Raw genomic sequence first — 13,135 nt, 5'->3', positions numbered from 1 at the left:
AAGGCAAGCTTCCAGATGGAACGCAGACTGAGGTAATCACTAGCACTCTTGTCGACACAGCCGAGGTCAAGTCCAAGTTCTCCTGAAGTTGACAGTGCCTCAAGTTCGCAAGCAAGACTTCTCGGTTCTCTTTAGCACAAGAGGTCTTGAACAACGCCATCAAGCCTCAAATGCGTGCGGGCTGTGACATGAACATATTGGGGACGGTTCGCAAGTTTTTGACATTTAAGAGGCACAGCATAACTGACGCTCAGTACGCTATCCCAGGGCCTTGGTATTATTACACACACTCGGGTTGAACGAACTGATTCGCTCCGACCAGCTGACCCAATTGTACACAATGATTTTGAGCCTGTGATGTGGGCCTGACTGCAGTTTCGATCATGACAGGCGACGAATGGAGCGCTAGCTTTCAGCAGAAAGACGAGTAAAATTTATAGCATAGAAATCCACAGGAGAGAACAGTGTCTTGCTATTCAAGCAGGCTATGCTTGTCGGTTCTGTTTAGTACAAGGGGTCTTGAACAATGTTATCAAGCCTCAAATGCGTGCGGGCTGAAACATGAACATATTGAGGACTTGGGCCAACGACAATACGATGGACGGCTGCAAAATAAATACAACGTCTAAGCTTGTGGCCAGACTAAGGCATCGAATGCTCTGCAAGACAACTGCCTCAGCATCCAACCAAAGATGCCAATAGCACCTGATCATGACTGAGCTGGCGGTGAACCGACGCGCTTCAGTTTATCTCACCGCCGCCAAAAGACGCCAGCGCAGTGCCCTGTGCTTTGTCACCCATTTTCTGACAGCCCGCAAATATGCACCGGCGTTCGTCTGCTTTCGGGTCTTAGCATGCATCCCTGAAATGACCTTCTCGCGAACATTCGTACGAGTTAAACGTCACGCCGCCAAGAGATCCGAGAACACGTGTGCGGTCCACAGCTGTCGTGTCTTGCACGTGGAGCTTCCAGACACTTAAATAGTTCAGAAGCAGGCTTTGCGTCGTCACTTCCAAGTCATGCGAATTGCCGACATTTTCCCACACACGCAGTTGATCACACCCCGACAGGGTACACCTCTTTTCGTGGCACCAGGCGCAGTCGTGTCAGCCCTCTAGGAATAAAGCCGGCGTCCTCGAAGACGCTACCGTCCTCTGAGATGAGTATTCCGCATGCGTGCCACCCTTTGCTCGCAGAAAATCTTCTGTGAACACAGGGACGAGATGGTAGAGAAATCGGAGAAGACGCGGTTTCGTTGAGACGATGGCTGTCTTGTCCTGGAGTATGCGCGCGCCACTGTCCTCGTTGACGGTGACGCAGGTGCTGCGCATGCGTGGTCCAAAGCACGTTCCTTCCTGGTAGCTGCCGGAGCAGGCACGGTGTGGTGGGGACACAGGCGCAAAACATGGCTTTTCGCGGACGGACGTTTTCGTTCTGGGGCCGCGGCTGTGTTCACCAGTGTGGGTCGCCGATGGCCGGTGTGAGTAGAGTCCTTGGGCCGCACGGCGCGCTGGCCATCGCGTCTTGAGGAAGGAGGAGGGGTAGGAGGAGGAGTATCGCCATCTTTGGTCGTGTGGCAGGCGGCTTGGTAGGGCCGCAGCACTTGAGCAATGGACGCCCCTCCACGCTGGCACCGGTACGCGGAATCTGCGAAAAGAAGAACACAGGGCTGAGGCACGTTCAGCTATTTCTACAACGATGGGAAGTTCGCGTTCTTCGCCCGCGGTGGCGGAAGCAAGGAAACAATGAAAACCGTCTGCCATTAAAAATTATCCCACACGTGGCTGTAAAAACAGCTCAGACAGCACATTTGATGGCAAGGCTCAGTGCTCAAGAAAACTTGGCGTCCACTCCGCGTGTGCGTGCACTGGAAAGCCGGTACTCTTTTTTTCCTCGAAGAAATGATTAACCATAGCTGCTTAAAAGTCATACACCAATTTACCACTTACTCAGAATATCCTGAACATAGTGTTATAGGTGGTGTTCATTGAAAAGTGTAGCCGTCAATTTCTTCGCTTGGCAACGCTGAAAACGGCCACAGGCATGGCCGATGCACCACGGACACGGTGCGGCTTGTGCCACAGAACCCACACGCCGAAGAAAAAGAAACACCGGCGTGCGTCGTCTGCTCCATTTCAACCCGATTCTCAACGGTGGTGTCAACAGAGATGTTATTAATCACACTCAGGCATTAAACAGATGTTATTAATCACACTCACATTACTCGAGGCATTACTTTGCGTTCGGTGAGATAGAGTTTGGAACGTCCAACACAGTCATGTGCTTAGCACGGACAAATACCGCCATCCTGCGAAGCTGGACGTAACCAGTGTCGGCGCATTAACCTTATTGCCTGCATGTGCGCCTCGTCAGTGAATACAAGCCATATTTGACAATGTTCCACACGGGCGCGACCACTGCGACACAGTAAAACGTGTTTAAACTGATACGCATTTTGTATTAAATTGTCACTGTTGATATCGTCAAAAACATCAGGCGTAGTTATAAGTCAGTAACCGTGATAGCCTTATATCACCACCGTTTTTAAATAATGTTCCCTCCGTGAACTGGTACGACGAACGAATAACCTTGACGTGATGCTTCAGCAGCCAGTGACAAGATGCAAGACTACAAATTGAAGCCCCGTAAACGCGTGCATAAGAACAGAATAACCAGGACTGGGGCATAGTCCAATGAAAGACATGCGTGGTGGCATCCTCAACGTCATTGCTCTGATGAAGAAAAAAAAGATAGCATATAAATGCTATAGGCTGAGCAAGATGATAATTATGCTCGTGGCAAAGGATAAAAGCCTGAAGCGGACAACTTGGATCTCTCCCTGAAGGAAGCACGTGTTGGCAAGAATCCCGTGTCTAGTGAAGCATAGCAAAATTTCCAAGCTTTAACGCGCTTTTCGAGTACAAAACTACCTGCAAACTGGCATGCCGCAATGCGAGACCCAGCGGACGTCAGACATTCATCGTCTTCAGTACGCTTCGCGCCCGGCCGTCGACTCCATTTCCTCTTGCAGTTCTCGCCGCCATTAGTTGCCTACAATGACGTCCGCTTAAGATTCCGCCATAGAGGTGCATTGAAACTTGTTTTCACGAGCCCGGCATAATCAGCCTTGAAGAAGAACAACTCGCACTCAACAACGCGACACCTAATCACCACCAGCAGGCGATTTTCCTTCCACGTCCAACTGCTACCAAGTACCGCCGAATTTGCGCAACGGAGGCTCCGAGAGCGTTCGACGTGTGCGCAGGCGATTCGAAGAAGGCAGGCGTCTTAACAGCAGCACTTAGACGACGAGCCGCGCTACGACTATAAGCACGCAGCAGCGACAGAGGCCTAATGGATGCGCGGCCATCAGCGTTCCTGGCGACAAATAGTGCGCGACCTTCGCTTCAAGGGCGACATCCAGGAAACTGCATCGCGCTCCTCTTTGTAGGACGACGTGCGGCTGCACGGGAAGGTGGTTGCGCACAGCTCTGAGCAGGTCTGGTTTTTGTCGTCTGGTCTCGCACCCGCACTGCAAGTATGAGTTGTTTTATCCCAGCCATGTAAATACATTCTAGTGAAGCTTTAAACTGGGCTAGGACAAGGGTTCGTTTCCCGGCCACGGTGGCCGCTTTTCTGATGGAGGCGAGAAGCAAAAAACGCTCGTGTGTACGAGATTTCGGCGCACGTTAAAGATCCCCAGGTGGTCAAAATTAATCCGGAGCCCTCCACTACGGCACGCCTCATCGCCTGCGTTGCGTCGGCGCGTTAAACCCTACAATCAATGAATCAATCGAGCAACGAACCCATGCGACGATTTTTCCCGCCCTAAGTAAACGCATCTGCGAACTACCTGAATGTATACTGATACGTGGTGTATGAGATAAAGGTATACTATTGTACTCCTTCTTCGATATGGATGCGTGTATTGTCTTATGTATCTTTTTCGCGATCTTCAAGTAAACGTTTTTACACAATGAATGCCCGGTGTCACACGCGCGCCGTGTGCCCAGAGCTCCTATCAGAGCTTTTCAGTCGACCAACAGGTCTAGGGGGAGAAGCAGTATGTTTTTGGCAGAACGCAATCGGCCCCACTAAGAAAGCTTTCGCAAAAAAAAAAAAAAAAACAGCGCTCTACGCGCTGACGCAACGATTGGTGTACGAGGTGGACCGTATGATGGCCACAGATTAATTTAGCCCATACGGGAATCGTTATCGTGCACAAAAATATTGACCCACGGGTGCTACTGTTGAGCCGCCCACCAGCGAAACAATAAACGACACAGCAACCGTGTGGTCAGCAGGGCACCACGTCAACACTCAACGACTGCGGCGGGTATTGGGAGATTCCTGCGTGTATAGATAATACAAGCTCCTGGATTATATCCGAGGCAGAACTTCCAGCGGGCTTGGAAAAGGCGAAAACAACAACAGACACGCCCGGCCATGTGGCAGTGTTTCGTCAAAGCTCTTATCTTTTTAGGAGCTTTGCAGAAATCAGACCATTGAGGCATGGCTGGCTTAAAAGCGGATCTGCTTCCTTCCATGCATGGTTGTGTGAGCGGTCCCCATTGTCATGGCGCTTTTTGACCCTTGGGTGCTCGCTCAATCACTACCTGACCGTTCTTCACGCGCATACGAGCGTGGTGGCAGTTGTGATTATTACACACTGTTGCCAAAATAAAAGGAACATGCATCCGATCCACAACAATGCACGAAGCGAGGGAAGAGTTAAAGCTCTCGTGTAATTATAACTGCACACGGAATAAGCGCTGACTTTAGATAGGCACACGCAGCTGTATACAATAATCGATCATCTATGCTATCAGCGTAGTTAGTAACCAAAGACCACGGAACTTACTACTGACTCCATACCCACAAAAGGACATCGACACTGCCGAAGCAAATTGTCCATGCAACCACCACGGGCACGGAACACGTCATCTTCATCCCAGACACTCAGACTTGCGTGTCGACATTTCCACATTGGGCGCATTTGATTGATTGTGGGGTTTAACGCGCCGACGCAACTCAGGCGATGAGGCGCGCCGTAGTGAAGGGCTCCGGATTAGTTTTGACCACCTGGGGATATTTAACGGGCGCCGAAATCGCGTACACACGGGCTTTTTTTTTGCTTCTCGTCTCCATCAGAAAAGCGGCCACCGCGGCCGGAAATCGAACCCGCGACATTTTTTTGGGGCACTTTTCAATGCAACCTTATATACCGGAGATAGTTATCATCTGAACATCTGCTCATTCATCCCTGGAAAGACACGGGGCGACTCATGCCACTGCGCGCATCCATACACAACGGGATCTTCTTCCGGGATTGCAGCCAGTAGTAACTTTCCAGCCCACCACAAGAAATTATCCCCAGAAGATTCACTGGCATCATGGCCCATTACCGCTTAAAATAAAGATCCTCCCCTCCTCCACACCTCAAGATGTCTCGCGAAGACATGGGCCCCTACCAACAGCTCCAAGCAAACACATTTTGCATGACCCATTACTACACTCCATATTCCCGACTCTAAACGCGTACAATCGTAAATTGTTCGTAAAACCATGCACTCTCTACCGAATGGCGTGAAAGTGCCAAGTCGACACACACCAACACTTGCCCTGATTGTCCAAAATCCTAACCCTTCGATTGAACAGTGCACGTACCGGCATACCAGCTTAAATCAGATCATTAACAACATCTGGTAGACCGGGCAAGGCAGGTCGCCCGTGCAGTGGGCTTCCTGGATTATTAAAGAGGCCCCGAACTTGTGGTCACCCAAACAACACGGACTGTTCCAATAAACGTCCATCCATAATCTTCGTCATTATTATTTTGGAGTTATTCAATGTTGACATCTGCAACAACTGCAGATCCTGTAAGATCTGCGCGCCCAATACCCGATTTAGAGCTGGGGGGACTGTTCATCACGGACTAAATAAATTTGGAATCAGTATATCTGCCCGCGAGAGAGGCCAAATGCACGCAATGCTTCATAGCTAAACGTGTTTAAGTGGAATGTAAGACCTAAAATTAAGGCTCGTATATACCTTATTGTTGCGATTTTAAGCACTCCCGACTCTAAGCACACTACCCTACTTTCGGAAGAAATAATCGGAAAAAAATGTTTGCATGCGAATCTAAGCCTCCCCCTTCTCTAGGTAACCGTCGCAGGCTGGATTTCAGACGCATGGAAGCGGGCGCGAGTTGACGTTGTGGCCAAGTCATTTATGAAGTTTTCATTTACAAACCACTTCTGTGGATCAGAAGACGACCTGCTGGGGTATACCGAGAGCGGCGGTGCAAGCGGCCCAGCGGTCTCGAATGGTAGTGAACCCGCCGCGGTGGCTCAGTGGCTAAGGCGTTGCGCTGCTGAGCACGAGGTCGCGGGTTCGATTCCCGGCCGCGGCGGTCGCTTTGCTGATGGAGGCGAAAAGCAAAAACACCCGTGTGTACGAGATTTCGGCGCACGATAAAGATCCCCAGGTGGTCAAAATTAATCCGGAGCCCTCCACTACGGCGCGCCTCATCGCCTGCGTTGCGTCGGCGCGTTAAACCCTAACAAAAAAAAATGGTAGTGAAAGTGACTGACTATCAGACGTAAGTGGCTGGTTCACTGTCTGTGCCTATTTTCCTTTTGATAGTCTGCCGAATGTAACATTCCTTGCTCCCGTCTTGTTGAGATAAGGCTGCGAAAAAAAAACGTCGGGGGAGGGGGGAGGGGTAAATTAAGATTTTCGAATCTAAGCACCCCCCTCAATTCGGGCATCGCGATCGTGGAAAAAAAGGGGTGCTTAGAATCGAGTAAATACGGTTTTTGAGTTGTAGCGTTCGCTCTCTTTTCGGTTCTTGAGCGATGAGCCGACCCTGCTGCGCTTTGCTTTCCCTGGCAATCTGGCGCAGTTCCCGTGTCTACTCAAGGGCAAACGCCACCACAAAAGTCACCACGCAAACTCTGCGCAAGCGCGTTCGTGCACCACAAATCGGAGCAACGGAACAAAAAATGCAGTAATTGACTCGCTTACTTCTTGTACCTCTCTGTGACCGCCAACTTACCCGCGACATAACACGCGCTCCGCCCTGGTAACGATGGCGTCCCCCATTTTATCCTTCCGCGAACCTTTGCGGCTGGCACAATTAGCTGGAGTCGAAACCGGAGATAGGCTGAACCGCAGTCAGGCCCCATCCGATCGAGACGACAGATATCCCTGGCGGTCGGCTATCGATTACCTCCTAATTCGATTACCGCTAACGAGCGGCCGAACGCAGCCCCTGCCTGCGCGCATACCATGGCGACGACACATCCCGCGTGGCGCAGCGCTGCGGATGTCGCGGGACACGCCTTTCCTATCGACCGCACCGAACTGCGCATGCGCACGGAGAACCTGCCAGATTTGTTTTCCCCTGTCGGGCCCCCGTCTCCCCCGCTTTGGCAGCGACGGGAGAAACCGCGCTTCAACCTCTCGCGGCGTGGGGCCGGCCTCTGTGGACTCCAACCCTGCCCAGGCCAATGACGGTGGCTCGCGGGAGACAGAGAACGATCTATAATGAAGTATGGCGATGTTAGCCGGGCTAAAATGCCTAACTTGCTACGCGAGTTGATGACGCGATGAATATGATGGCGATGAAGCTGAAGAACTTTATTCTGTTTATTCGCGTCACTCTAGCGTAACCACTTTACGTAATAGGGCAAACCTCCGAAAACTCGAGCAGCGTAGGGTCATATCTAGCTTAAAATTTCTTTACCAGCTTTACTACGGTCCCTTCAAATTGTCGCGGGAATACTACATCCAAGAGCCTTTCAAACGTTCAGCGAGAACACATCATAGTAGGACTATTAGGCAACCGATTAGCCACATTAATCCGCATAAATTGTCTTCGTTTCCTTGTGCAATTTCTTACTGGAATATGTTACCTGAAGAAACAGCGAACTCGGTGTCGTTACAAGTGTTTTCAGAACGTATTGGTAATTTATTTTTTCGTGGAAGTGTTGTTTCAAAATTGGAATACATTATCATTGTGCTCTTGTCCACTTCCGTTTGCGTCACCATATTTACGTCTCCACCTATGTGTGTTGTGCGTTTTTAATTTACGGCAACAACACTGATGTATTGTCGAGTCGTAGGTTGCATTTCTGTCGACGTATTTCTTTGTGTTCACTCTTGCATGTGCACGAGAAGAGCCTGTAGTATTTGTAAATAGATAAATAAAAACTTTATGCGCACAGAGACATTGGGTTATTTACAGAGACTGGTCTAGAACTGTGTGTTTCAAGTACTCGATCAGAGCTTTTGTAGCCCGTAAAGCACGTTTGGGACATGCCCACGGTCTTAAACGTCCTTTAGTTTAATGTCCACGGAAAGCGGTAGTCACAAAGACACTGCGACGGACACTCTTTGCGCACCAAATCGAGCACATCACATAGCAGGTGCTGGAGGGTTTCTCGCACATCGCAGTGTCGGCAGAGTGGCGGCGTAGTCCGTTTCATCTTAAAAAGGAAGTTGCGCGTCTGTGCAGGTATGCTGACCGCGTCGCCTACGAGATAACAGCAGGCCCCGTTCCCTTTTGCATCCTGGGCCGGGTAGGCTGATATCGTAACGAGGGGGTTAAAAGGATTAGCCCGGACAAATCTGACTGCTCCTATAAAGGGCCCCTGCCGCACTTTTTTTACTGTTTAAGAGTTGATTGATTGTGGGGTTTAACGCGCCGACGCAACGCAGGCGATGAGGCGCGCCGTAGTGGAGGGCTCCGGATTAATTTTGACCACCTGGGGATCTTTATCGTGCGCCGAAATCTCGTACACACGGGTGTTTTTGCTTTTCGCCTCCATCAGAAAAGCGGCCGCCGCGGCCGGGAATCGAACCCGCGACCTCGTGCTCAGCAGCGCAACGCCTTAGCCACTGAGCCACCGCGGCGGGTACTGTTTAAGAGTCTGAAATGCTCTCAGAACGAAGTCAAAAAGCGCATCCAGTACTTATATTAGGGTACCACGAAGTACTTCCGCCCAGTATGATTGACCTAAGCCCAGAAGGTAATTTATAAACTTAAACTTGTTTAAAAAGAGTTTTGTCTTGGCTACTGGCTATTATTGGCTAATTGGCTTTGAGTTTCAGAAAACGCATTCCATAGCCACTCTAAAAAATCTCAACTAAAGCAAAGTAGAAGCTAGAACATGCCTTTGCTGCGACGAGCAAATCACGCAATCTCAATCTGTGCTAGCTATAACTGTACCTTCAATATTGCTTCCCGGTACGAAAGAAATAGTGAAACCGTTTTATCCGCAGTGTTAGGGGCCCCTTTAAGGAGCAACGAAGGATAACTCGGGTGCAAGTCAACATAGCTCAAGCTGGGAGGACGGGCTCTGGCACGTATCGCGGAGAACGGCCAACCGGTGGAACAGCAGGACAAAAGAGTGGCCAGCGAGTGACGGGAGTAGAAGTAGAGGGAGGCCAATAACTTGACAGAGGGACGAAATCAGACATTTCCGAATCAAAGAATGGACTAGGGCAGGTCTGCGGTCCGCGGGACGCATACGTCCCGCGGACATTTTGATTTCAACCCCGCCCGTGGACAATCCCGGCCCGTGGAACAAATCCCCGTGTAACAAATATTTTATATTTCAGAATCGGCGTACAGATTTTAGTCAGCCTGGAGATCGGTATCCATGTTTCTCGAATCCTGACGCCGAATTTCATTCAGAAATGGCGCGGCATATTTGCAAGATGTCGGAAAGCACTTGTTTCTTTCTATAGGAGCCATGAAAAGAAAATACAACTTCGTGTAATTTGAAAGAACTAGGATTCAGTACCTCACTCAGCTCCATTACAGCCCCAAAAGATGTTTTTTAACGAAAAAAAGCAAGAAGTATTTAAAAACTTTCAAATTTTGCGCCACAGTGACGTGTTATGAGCAAGAATGACGTCATACAGGCCAACAATAAAACATAATTTTCAGTGCGTTAACTGCACGTTAGCATTCAAGTGATGCGGTCAAATGGAACGAGATGCCCCATTACAGACGTCCAGTCATGTGTCGTCGCGACAGGTCAGTTAGGCGGCCGCCAATCGCGCAAACAAGGTTACGTGACGTCATAGAAAAGTTGCGGGAAATTGGCTAGGGCAGTGGTTCTCAGCCATGACTGCCCCGGGGACCCCTTTTGGGCTTGCTAAAGTGATGGGGGACCCCACGATGGAGCTTATGTTGTTTGGTGTCATAATGTCAAACAATTTCTACTTGCAGCTTACGTAGCCCACACACTTATTCGATGCCCGCCTTTTATGGTTGACGCTAATGACGATGCGCCCCATGTTAAACAATCTGGTCTTGAATCTAAAATTCTTCTAAACACCTATATATTGCCTCTTCTGTGTACGCTTTTTTCCTTCTCATAGCTGGCTTGTCGTGCAAAAAGCAGTTGTTAAAATAGGTGCTACGCGGAGAAACTAAACGTACATGTAATGCGACAAAGCTACATTTTTTGCATTGCAAGAAAGCGCTGGCAAAATCGAGAAAAAGCTTTGAGTAAAAGCTTTGAGGTAGGCTTCGCGGACCCCTCAAATGCTCTCGCAGACCCCCAGGGGTCCGCGGACCCCCATTTGAGAATCACTGGGCTAGGGGGTCGCGACTGCTTCACACGTTTTCTTTAATATATCCGTTATTTGTTCGAATATTGCGATGATATTGGTATCATTGTTATCGGGGGGACTAAGCAGTCTTTCTAATCAACCCAACTTGTATTTTGCCTTCATGGCTCCTTTCAGATGTCAACACCCCCCCCCCCCCCACCCCCCTTCATTTCAACCTGCTTCGCTGTCCCTGCCCTTGCAGGAGTAAATTTCGTGACTGCGGCCGGCTCACTGATGTGAGTTTGAGACCCCTGGACTAAGGCATCGCCTGAGGGGAACAGATGGAGTAATATGCATGGAGAGACCTTCGTCCTGTAGCGTAAAAAAACTAGGGGCTGATGATGATGACGATGATTAACTATGAGTTTGCTTGCTGGATGATGTAGGATTTGATTAAAGTTGTCACATAAACACTGAAAGGCAATTCGGGCTCAATTCGCCCTCGGAAGGAATTGATAGGGCCCAATAGACAGAGTGGATACCAAGAGATGGGTCTAAAAGAAGGGGAAGGCCAGTAATCCGTTGGAGGGATAAGGGAATTCGGGGGTAAACTGTGGACTCGAGTAGCGCAGGACTGGAGCAGTTGGAGGTCAATGGGAGAGGGCTTCGTCCTGCAGTGGGCCTTAGTAGGCTTTTTGATGATGATGATGATGATGATGATGATGATTATGATGAATATGGAGGGTCATTTTTATCTTAAACGAACGTAGACGCTGCTCCTCTTCCACACGCTCCTCATGCCAGTGATAAGAGAACAAAGAGCGCGATCGCGATCCCGCTCCCCGAGTCATGACTCTGTGTCATATCTAGAGTACGAGTTGTTGCTCGCAGCCCATCCTGCATCCCATCAGGTGGTAAAAAACTAAACCGCGGAGCTGAAACCGAACGCGAAATAATAAAAGTAGGCCTGTCTTTTTTAAAGCGAAGCTTTTTAGGCTGGGGGTTTCTAGAATTTTGGTCAGCGCGAGCACCCAAGCCTTGCGGCAAAGCCAACTTACGCGCTGACGCCACGCAGAAAACGGCTGTAACTAATGTTTCATCAAAACTTTCCCAACCAAAATAAAATGGCAATTCACCGCTAAATCTACACTATCCTTGCGCCGAGGTTAATTTACTTGCCCTAATTAGCTCAGCGAACTTGTAAGCGTCAATACAGGGCATCTACGCAACGAGTATGGTTACAGTAACCGGCTTAACCCTTGTTTTATGGAAACTATCCCTCAACAAACTCTGTTACAATTAGCCACTAAGACGAGTGAGTTTCGTTTCGTCGACGAGTGAGTTTCACAGCGAGTTTCGTTTACTTTTCATCGTTAGATAGTCCGAAGTAAAGTTGCAAAGGCTGTGGAATTCTCGTTGGCCATAACCACAAAATACTTTGGCTTCAGCGGGAGAGAAATTGACAGCCCCACGTTTCTCCTCTGGACAAAGCTGCAGTTCTTCCAAGTGTCAACGCCCTCCAGACTTGCCTCCACTTCCCAAACGCCTCTTTCTGGTAGCGGAGGGCTTCCCCGGCCAGCCAATACCCAGATACCCAGCTCAACCAGGTGACCCGAGCAAACACAGCCAGTCGCGACCCTTGGATTCATGGCGGCATTGGAGGAAATATGAACCCGACTCCCCACTTGTAAATAATTAGTCGCGGTATGCCAGCTAGCAGCGCGTGGAGATTCCGGCAACCGTTTCTTGCGCACACTTCTTGGCGCCATATTCCGAAAAAAAAGACTTGGGGACTTTGATTGATTGATTGATTGATTGATTGATTGATTGATTGATTGATTGATTGATTGATTGATTGATTGATTGATTGATTGATTGATTGATTGATTGATTGATTGATTGATTGATTGATTGATTGATTGATTGATTTAACGAGCCAACGCTACACAGGCGATGAGGCGCGCCGTAGGGGAGGGCTCAGGACTAATTTTGACCACCTTGGGATCTTTAACGTGTGCCTAAATCTCAAACAAACGGGCGTTTTTGCTTTTCGCCTCCATCGGAAAAGCGGCCACCGCGGCCGGTAATGCACAGCGCCGTATCCCCTGAGGCACCATGGCGGGTAAGACCTCGGGACTGCCCGCCATTTTTCGAGGACGCGGACAGGTCCCCTTAAACACTTTGCTGGAAATTCTTCATAATCCGCAATGCTTTTAGAGCGTGGTCTACAACCCAGCGCCCAGTATTTAGATTACGTGGCCATTAGGTGCAATATTGTTTGTTGATTTATTTATTTATTTATTTATTTATTTATTTATTTATTTATTTATTTATTTATTTATTTATTTATTTATTTATTTATTTATTTATTTATTTATTTATTTATTTACCGTAATTACCCGATTCTAACGCGCACCCGATTTTCCTGGAAAAAAAAACCGAAAAAATTTGCACCTCCGATTGTAACGCGCACGGAACTTTGTGAGCAAGAAAAACGAATGCGAGAGAAACGGGCGATTTATTTCTCGAAATAATCTCACTCGTCTCACTCGTCGTCGCTCTCCGCTG

The 13,135-nt window shown here is 49.0% G+C and overlaps 1 protein-coding gene across 2 annotated transcripts in view; it reads right to left on the bottom strand.

Moving 5' to 3' along the window:
- Window positions 1–1,510: 1,510 nt before the first annotated feature.
- Window positions 1,511–13,135, bottom strand: part of LOC144163132 (uncharacterized) — a 60,663-nt gene continuing 49,038 nt past the window's right edge. For both annotated transcript variants that reach the window (XM_077693947.1, XM_077693948.1), the window contains one exon: window positions 1,511–1,648. The gene's annotated coding sequence lies outside the window, so the exon portion shown is untranslated. The remainder of the gene's footprint in view (window positions 1,649–13,135) is intronic.

The sequence above is a fragment of the Haemaphysalis longicornis genome, unplaced genomic scaffold (assembly GCF_048455015.1).
Source record: "Haemaphysalis longicornis isolate Haplotype H1 unplaced genomic scaffold, Haemaphysalis longicornis Haplotype H1 scaffold_12, whole genome shotgun sequence".
NCBI classification, from domain to species: Eukaryota; Metazoa; Arthropoda; class Arachnida; order Ixodida; family Ixodidae; genus Haemaphysalis; species Haemaphysalis longicornis.
Note: the sequence above shows the minus strand (reverse complement) of the source record. Positions and strands in the feature narration are given on the sequence as shown.